The sequence below is a fragment of the Anser brachyrhynchus genome (assembly GCF_964034855.1).
Source record: "Anser brachyrhynchus genome assembly, chromosome: 2".
NCBI classification, from domain to species: Eukaryota; Metazoa; Chordata; class Aves; order Anseriformes; family Anatidae; genus Anser; species Anser brachyrhynchus.
The window spans coordinates 65,664,725-65,673,737 of record NC_137695.1 but is presented as its reverse complement, the minus strand read 5'-3'; the positions used below and the strand labels follow the sequence as shown (position 1 = coordinate 65,673,737).

Genomic DNA, 9,013 nt, shown 5'->3' with positions numbered 1-9,013 from the left:
GTACTGTAAAAACTACTGTAAAGCTTAACTGCAGTCTTTTGACAGACTCTTTCTATTGCTGGCAGTTGTCCTCATTTATTCCTATTACTGTGTCAGTTATTGAGTCTTTTTTCTTGTCTTGAAGGGTTTGTGGTTTTTTTCCTTCCCTCTAAGCTGACTTTCTGTATGAAAAGGGTGGGTAAAATGGCTGTTTACCAGGCTATGCTTTCAAGAGCTGATGGGGCGGGGGCTACCCAGGAGAGGCTGTGTATTCCTGGTGTCATTACCCTCCATGCATTTTGCAAGAATGTAGGGACCAAATGAGGTAAGCACTGGCTCCTCATAAAACAAACAAGAGAAAATGGGAGTGCTGAATATTATGAAGTTAGTTGGTTTGAGTAATTCTTTTTTGTTGAGAGAGGGAGGCTTCAAGATATATTTGGAGTGGCCTCTTAGGCAAATTGCTGTGTCACAGAACTTAGTGCAGTCTTTCAAAGTGTCATTCAACATACTAAGAAGTTCTTTAAGAATTATATTACTAGCATATCAGCAATAATCCTAAATTTCTTGCTATTGCTTTGGAGCATAGGGCAGGAGAAGGGACAACTGGCTCAACTTCTGAAATAGTTCACAAATGTCATGTTCAATGAAAACCTTTTAGCAGAGATTTTAATTCAGATTGAAACAGCACCTAGTTCAGGTCTGCCAAGAGTTAAAACATTCTCCCCAGTAACAACATTGGGGCCTTCAGTATAAAAAAGCAAAGAGTTTCAGAGGTTTCAACAATGCCTTGGCAAAGCTTCTAGAAGTACATGAGTAAAAATACATGCTAATGTAATTAATTCAGTACTGCATATGTGTTAGGGCTCTATGTTGATAACTTTTCAGTGGAACTTTTCAAACAATCTGCCTTGAACAAGAGTCCTAATAACTGAATCTTGATCTGTGGACTCGTATAGCTGAGGCACCAAGAAAACGGTTCACCCAGAGCCATAAACTTGTCTGAAGTCAACCTAAGCAAGCCAGAAGGAAATGCTGAAAAAAGGCTAGGGCCTTATAATTAAATGGTCTTCTCTGATGTCCTGATTTACAGTATTTCTCCTCTGCTGCCTCTGTAAAAGGAATAATCCCGCTGGGCTTAATATGAATACCAAGGCACTTGTCCAGTGAGATGAAGACTTGTTTTCAGATCCCTTTCCCATAGTTGAGTGCTTTAAGCTCCAGGCTGCTGACTGAGTAACTCTTCTGGGAGTGTTCCTCACTCACTGTGGTTGCTGAAGCTTTCCACTTGGTGTAGCTGACTGTTCAGTAGAGATTGAAGCTGGCTCTTCTGTGTTCAAAGAGAGAAAGACTGGCCTAAGGAGAGCTGCAGAGCTTCTTCCCCAACCTATCTGCAATTAAGAAATTATTAAGAAACGTAACATACACTGGAACGGTTTCGATGGAGAAAGAGAGAGATGTTTCTCTCAGAATCAATGTAGATGAAGTCAGTAGTAATCAGGAAACATGGTTCAGGTCTCTACTTTAAATTGGGAAGAAGATGACTTTGCAGATGGATTTCGTCCTCTACAGTCAAGGGCTCTGACCAGTGGGCCATTGCCTAAAATGACTTCCATCTCTGTCTGCTGTGAAAATTCACTTGCCTAGTGATCTTTTGTGTGGCATGGCTAGTGTTCTTCCACAGTAGTCTACTGTCCCCTCAGGAAAATTTGGATGTATTGGATAACTTTCTATGTTTTATTAACTGAAAAGGAAGGGGAAAGAAATATTTCAGAGGAAGTATTCCAGATGTTTATTAATATTACAATTTTGAAGCATTGTGTTGAAATCAATGATTTCATTTTAAGTAAATGCCTTAAAAGTTAATCTGAAAAATAATGTGAATAGCTTTTATTAATGTTAATTTGATTACAGTGAATTTAGATGCTACTGTAGATCTTGTCCAAGATTTCAGCAGTTTGTATCCAAGTTTGAATTTTTATGGGTGAGCATCCTTAAACCCCAGTTTAAATGTTAAATAATTCTTCCACTAATACTAGAAAAGCTGTAAGCATCCTTATAAAATCCATTCTTGAACAATTTGAGGAACTGTCAGTTTTTTGATATTAGTGATGTTACCTTTGCTGTTGATGGAGATGCATGGTTGTCAGTTGCATAATAGCGTTTTTGTGAGTAGTTGCTGTTGTTGTGCATAGGCCTGATTAAAATAAAGCACTGAGATCGGTGATCTCAGTTGAAATTACTTCATGCAAAATTCATAAAATATTTTTTTCTTGAAATGCTGTACTTATTTTAAGACTTACATATGTCTACATACCTTTTCCAAGATTATATTGCAAATTTGCCACAATCCCTTTGCATAGGGCAATGGGAGGTGATTTTACACTAGTTTGTTTTGTTGCTAATGCCTGAGGTGATGCACAACAAGGAGAAAATTATCTTATCCTCAAGGTCAAGCATCAGAAGCACCCTTAGACGTACCACAGTGCAAGAGGAGACGTAGCTCCTCTACCTGCAAAAATGCACCTTCTGGCAGGAAGAGCCAGTTGGTGGTGTTTCTTTTGCTTGTGGGCACCATGCCAGGCATGGTTAGGTCTGAAGAAAACTGTGGAGATACACTGTGTGTATGTGTGGGATGGAGCCACATGAAGGCCAACGGAGGAGTTGTCACACTGAGCATGGAGCAACCTCATGCTTGAAAAAGTGTCCCCCCCTGCCTTCTCTGGGATGTTACAGAAGGTAGAGGAAACAGTTCTCTGAGCTCGTCCCTACACTTCTGCCCAGTTACGGTGTGCTTGCCTCATTTTCCAGTCAAAATAAGAAAATGCGGACATCATTTACCTCTGACTCTACATTGCAGCAATACTGGTTGGCTAAGAAGGACTAGTTTATGTATTAGTTGTTGTGCATCTTTACTAGGGATCTTCTACACATTTTTTCTAGGTCAGCCTAGTGGTATCACCTGCTTAAGGTCATCAGGCAAGCAGATTCAGAAAGTACAATTTGGTATCCAAAGGCTACTTTTTTTTGCTTACCAATGCAATAGGCATTTTTATATCCTTTTTTATTCCTAATAGGGAAAAAGTATAAATGTTTTTCTGATGTTTGGGTTCCAATGCTTGAGGTTCAATTTCAGCCTTCCAAAGTGAGCCATAATGAATATTGTATCTGTCTGTCCATCCATCTATCCGTCCATCCATCTATATATATGTAAATAAAATAAAATATATATATATATATATATATAGGCTTGTCTCCCTACTTAACCCTTCTTTGGGAACATGTATTTTATGTTTGACTTGGTTTGTGTTCTTTCGATGTTTTTTGCCCATCCATATGACCAAAAGTGCTAAACTTAATTTGCAGTGGTGCAAAACTCTACTTTGTAAGGCATCTACCTAAGTGGGGAGGCTTGTGCTTTAATCCTACCCCATCCTGCAACTCTTCTTCAACTCGTGAGTAACCTTAAATGCACAAAATATGAGCATGCAGATTTACAAGTCTGTTCTTGAACACTCAGTTACAGATGCTTTAGATTAATACAACACCATTTCAAAGTCCCCTTTGCAGTATTCTTACAGTCAGTGTTGCCTAGGGACAGAGGCTTGGGAGTTGTTCTGTAGTTCAAAAAGCACTGCCATTAACTGCAAAACAGCTTTGAACAAATAAGCTTAAAATACTGTACCGGCTTCTTCCACGTTGTCCTCCCTTCTACTACTTGATATTTTATAAATGAAACTTCAGCAGAAAAGTTGTATACCAAGGAGATTACTGGTGATTACTATATCCATGTTACTGTGTGCTGAGACCTAAATGCTTTGGCTAAGTTTCAGGCAGCAACCAGGCAGAGCATCAGCAGTTCTTTCACAGAAATAAGACCTGGTAGCGCGTACAAGCAAAGTTTGAGTGAAGTAAAGGGGCCTCCACATCTGCATGCCAATGTACTGCTGTACAGTCTGACCAGAAGCAAGTAAACCATTGATCAGATTCTCTGATAACCTGCACCTGCTTTGCCCCTTACTTGTTTCTGGTAATAAAAGGAATGGAATCAGATGCATTTCTCAGAGTGTTACTAATTCAAACGTGCGCATATATTTTACTAAATAGGGAGAAAGTATGGCAAAATTGAGCAGAAGGCGGGGGGGGGGGGGGGGGGAAGTGCTGGGTCTGTTTGGGATGGAGTTAACTTTCCCTGCAGTAACCCACACAGTGCTGTGCTCTGCACTCGTAGCTGGAACAGCACTGGTATCATTCCAGTGTTGTGTCTTTTGCTGCATAGTACTGGCACAGCATCAGGACTCCCTCCAAGCCCCCAAGAGCGAGCAGGCTAGGGGTGGGCAAGTGATGGGGAGGGGACATCGCCAGGGCAGCTGACCTAAACCAACCAAAGGGGTATTCTATAACACGATGTCACACTCAGCAATAAAAGGGGGCTCTCGTGGGGGAGGGGGCTGTTCTCCCAAATAACCACTGTGCGTTTTGAGGCCCTGCTTCCCAGGACGTGGCTGAACATCACTCATTGATGGGAAGTAGAGAATAACTTTTTTTTTCCTTTCTCTCTGTACTTCTGCGTGGCCTTGTTGTTTTGTTGTTGTTGTTGTTGGTTGGTTGGTTTTTTTCCCCCATTCCCTTTAATTAAATCATTCTGATCTCAAACCTCGAGCTCTTTGTGTCATATTTTCTCCCCCTTCCTCTTTGAGGAGGGGGAAGTGAGAGAGCGGCTGTGGTGGAACTCGGCTGCCCACCTGAGTAAAACCACCGGGGGGGGGGGGGGGGGGGGGGGGGTGTGCAGCGGAAGCTGCCTGATGGTTAGATACCGTTGTAGCAGATGCCATAGAAATTAGTTGCAAATACTGAATTTAATCTAATATAATCTAATACAGTCCTGTTTAATCTAATTACTTAAGTATTGCTACAGTTCATTTTGTAAATAGAACTATGGGAAGACTTTAAAAATGTATCTTATGCTGGTTTAAATATATAAAGCAATTTCCTTTAAACTGGAGGGGAAAAAAATAAATTGCAGTGCTATGCATTCAGTCCACATAATAAATCATATGATGTTAAATGCTCTAGATCGGTGACATTGAGCACTGGAGACTTTCCAGGAACCAGCCACAGCTAGATGGTGGAAATGGGCAACGTACCTTGCTTTTGTTTCTTATCCAGTTTTAGGGTAGTCCCTTGGAAAAAAGAAAATAACAGGATGTCCCTGGCCTGTGTTGAATCTCCAGTATTCATCTAAACGCAAAGAAAATAGATAATTTTCAGTTAAACCCCACAAAAGACAAAGACAAATAGTATCTGGAAATTGTATTGCTCAAATTCTGCAAATTTTAATTCTAGAAAAAGGCCTATCTTAAAGTGGTCTGTTAAGCAAAGGAATGAGCTCAGTGACTGTGGCATGCATTCCATGGTCTTTGAAGCGTATGGCTCTTGCTGTTGTATTTCACCTTCTAATTGGTGCCATCTGTCCAGCATTAATTTTGCACCTCGTGTGAATCAATTGATGTTTCCTATTCCTTTCTCCTGTGCTTGAATATTGTCCGTGTGAAGATAACAGTTCCTTCTTGGAGACTCCTTGGAGCAAGCTCTCACCTAGGTTCATACACTCCTTTTTGCTGATTACCTTGCTCTTGCAAGCACAGGAGAGGTCTCAGGGCACACTGCCAGCCTAAGCTGGGAGGTGTACAGAGCCAAGCCACACTTGATCTTGTTTCCATGACCCTCCTGAGCTGGCGATGCTTTGGGTATGAGGGGCTGCACTCCAGCCACCAGCACTGTTTTGGCTGTGCTCTCCCTTGGCAACGCATCAAGGGGTTTGCAAGGCTGTGATCTAAGTCCTCTCTATGCTGGACTGGGGTGTGGTGATGCTTCTGGAAATGTTGGCATGGCACAGCAAGCCACAGTATTTTAACCACTGTGCCATTTGGGCCTGTTACAGAGGGATTTAAACATTAGCTGAAATGTCAGCAAGTGTCTGAAACGTTGTCTGTCAATACTCACAGAGTTGCCCCTCCTAGCAATAATGTTGGGGAAGAAGTGCTTAACATAAATGTATCTGTGAACTTGTTCGATTTCAACAAAGTTCAGAACAAGCTATACTTCATAAAAAGTATGTTCATCTGCTGGGGAATCTAGTGCAGAAATGACTCATAGTAGAACAGAAATGATACTTTTATAACATGAAGTATATTTCACTTTTGGATCACAGCAAAAGTTTTTTTTTCTTCAAAGTACAGTCTTTTTGCTAGAGTGCTCTTTAGGTTACACAGAAAAGTTGCAATATTTACCCCCATTTAAAACTCCCTGCATGAATATATCTTAGCTTAAAATGGACTATATCCTGTCATGTAGCAAGTGTAGGCTAGTCTGAAGAATACACATCTGAACTCAGCTGGGTGTCCTGGCACGATTTTGAACTATTTTAATATACTGTATAAAACTAACAGTTCTTCCAGTGTAGTATCTATCCAGGTGTAAAATCACACCTATAATTAGGCCATAATTAGCAGATATATCTCTTGGTGTAAACCACAAATGCAGTGTTGAAACAGATTTCCACCTGGGCCACACTTCCCTCGAGTTTGCTTGCATTGTCCAGTAGCCTTGTAAGGGGGACAGCCTTTCCATGCTTGAGGTCACTCAGAAGGCAGCAATGGACTCTGTCCTGCCACAGAGGCAGGACAAGAGACAAAAGCCATAAATGAAACAGGGAAGGGTTTGACTTGCTTCCCCCCCCCCCCCCCCCCCCCCCCAAAAAAAAAATTAATGATAATAATAATTCTAACTGTGGCTGCAGTCAATGCCTGGACCAGGCTGCACAGAAAGGCTGAAAGGCTGTGCAGGCTCCATCATTGGAGGCTCCCAAGACCCAGCCGGATGAAGCTGTGAACACTCTGGTCCGTGATTCTGGGTGCTAGGCTCCTCTCAGATGAAACTAAAGTGGAAGGCACACCCTGGGCACATGCTCCACCCATGAAGGACCGGTTGTGAAGTGTCTTCAGATGAGCATGGATGTGGTTTAAGAGAGACAAAAGTATTTCTAGGTACAGAGGGCAGAACAGGAGAGAGTGCTGACCTGTTTGTGAAAGATGGACATTATAATTATTGAAGTGTAACACAACGAAAGACTTTGTATGTCTCATGCTGTGTGATACTTCTTGAGGACTAGCGCACACTGGGTTGCTAAATTGAGCAATTGTTTTTAAAACACAGCTTAATAAAACTCTTAAAAGTATTCTTTTATTACCTTCCTTCCCACAGCCAATTAATTGTGTTGGTCACCTGTCTCAGAATTCAGAAAAATAATTGCAATATGAGACCTGTTTTCTTGGAGGGAAGCACTTAGATACACAGATGATTTCCTCATCGAGCAGTTCTTCAGGACTGAAGCATGTTTACTGATGAATTTACTAATCTTTCCCCTCCGGGCCCAGATAGTCATGTTACCGCTATTTAGTTGCAGAAGCATGTGCTGCATCTGTCACGCTCCTGCTCTGGATTTAGTCTGAATGGTTACAGAAAGCACTAGTCGATGTATTTCTCTGGTTACAGACTTCTGTGGTGTTTATCGTAGTGTTTCTGCCTTGGTATCGTTCATAGTCACGTTGTGAGGACTTGGAGTACAGAGCATCTCTGTAAAGTGCAGTCTTACATCTGTATGACATTTAGCACAAGTCACAGGAGCTTCCAGTGTCTTTGGTATCCCATCATGTACAATCAAGATTGTTCTAAGAATCACAAATATCTGAGTTTCCAATGCTGTGCGTTTGTTTCACTTAAAAGTACAAATAGTGTTCTTTGGGGGTGTAAAGGAGAGTGGGGTGGTTTGCTTTTAGTTGTATCCACACTCCAACATTCTTTGGAGCTGATAAATACTGAAGGCTAAGTAAATGAATTACCCCTATTAGTGGGAGATGAGAATTAGTGCTAGGAAAATTGTATTTTTTCAACAAAACTGCATTGCATATATTTTTGGAGGGACACGGTAAAAGCCTTGCTTTCTCAAAATGGCTGTCCTGTAGACAATATTTCCAGTCCACATGACAGTTAACAAATCTAGCTTTTCAGGTTCCCAAATTAGATTTAACATGTACACATTGTTACTTCTGTGAAAGGCTTTCAGATTGCTCTGATTACAAAATACTTCTTGTAATCAGATCAAGATGAACAGGAAATCCCAGCTAAGTGCAGTATCTCATGAGTAATTGCTGTACAAATACTTTAAACAAATTGTGAGCAATTTCTTACACAGTGGCTTTAGCTAATGTTATTAGGGTGCTTAACTGACTTTGTCAGGTTTAGCTACAATACTGAAATCAGAATGGAAGAAAACATCTGAAGTTGAGGCACAGTTACTTCATTTACATGGAAGCAAGAGTGACAATTTGTCTTTCGTACGTCTGTAAGCCTTAATTTTAAAAAATGAAAAAAGAAGAGGGGTGAGAAAAGGCTGGAATCTCAAAGCTAAGGACTCTTCTAAACTACCTGATTGCATGTGTAGAAAAGGATTCTGGGGAGGCAGGTGCAAGAGAAGGGGAGCATCTGTATATGTGGGAGATATTTTTCAACTTGTGTGGGGAAATCCCAGTGGTGAAAACAGTCTTGAATTATGGAGGTGAGCATTCAAGCCAGCTTTGTATTAGTAACAAATTCTTGACCCCAAGTTTCTATCTCAGCAGGAAAGAAATTACATTATATGATGAGGAGAGTCTTTCTTTTTTTCTTCTTCTTTTCCTCAGATAAAGATTTTAAAAGTTCTGAATTTGTTTCCATGTGGCATGAGGATATTTCAAAAGGCAAGCATTTCCCCTTCCAAGCATTTGGGAAACACGAGCTTCTTTCCTACCGGCTTTCATTAAAATGGTGCAATGATTCCTGTTGGCTTTTACCAGATTTTAAGTAGAGTTCACCATGAGAATGGTTGGATGGGGATCTTAACTTTTTTTTTTTTTTAAGAATTCCTATAGTATATCTTCAATGACATTGTCAGCACTTGGAAATAGTGTTGCACACTGTGAAATGGATGTCA

General features: G+C 40.8%; 1 protein-coding gene across 7 annotated transcripts in view; it reads left to right on the top strand.

Moving 5' to 3' along the window:
- The window catches only part of PHACTR1 (phosphatase and actin regulator 1), a 350,894-nt gene that overhangs the window by 84,622 nt on the left and 257,259 nt on the right, over positions 1-9,013 (top strand). The gene's annotated exons all lie outside the window — the stretch shown is intronic.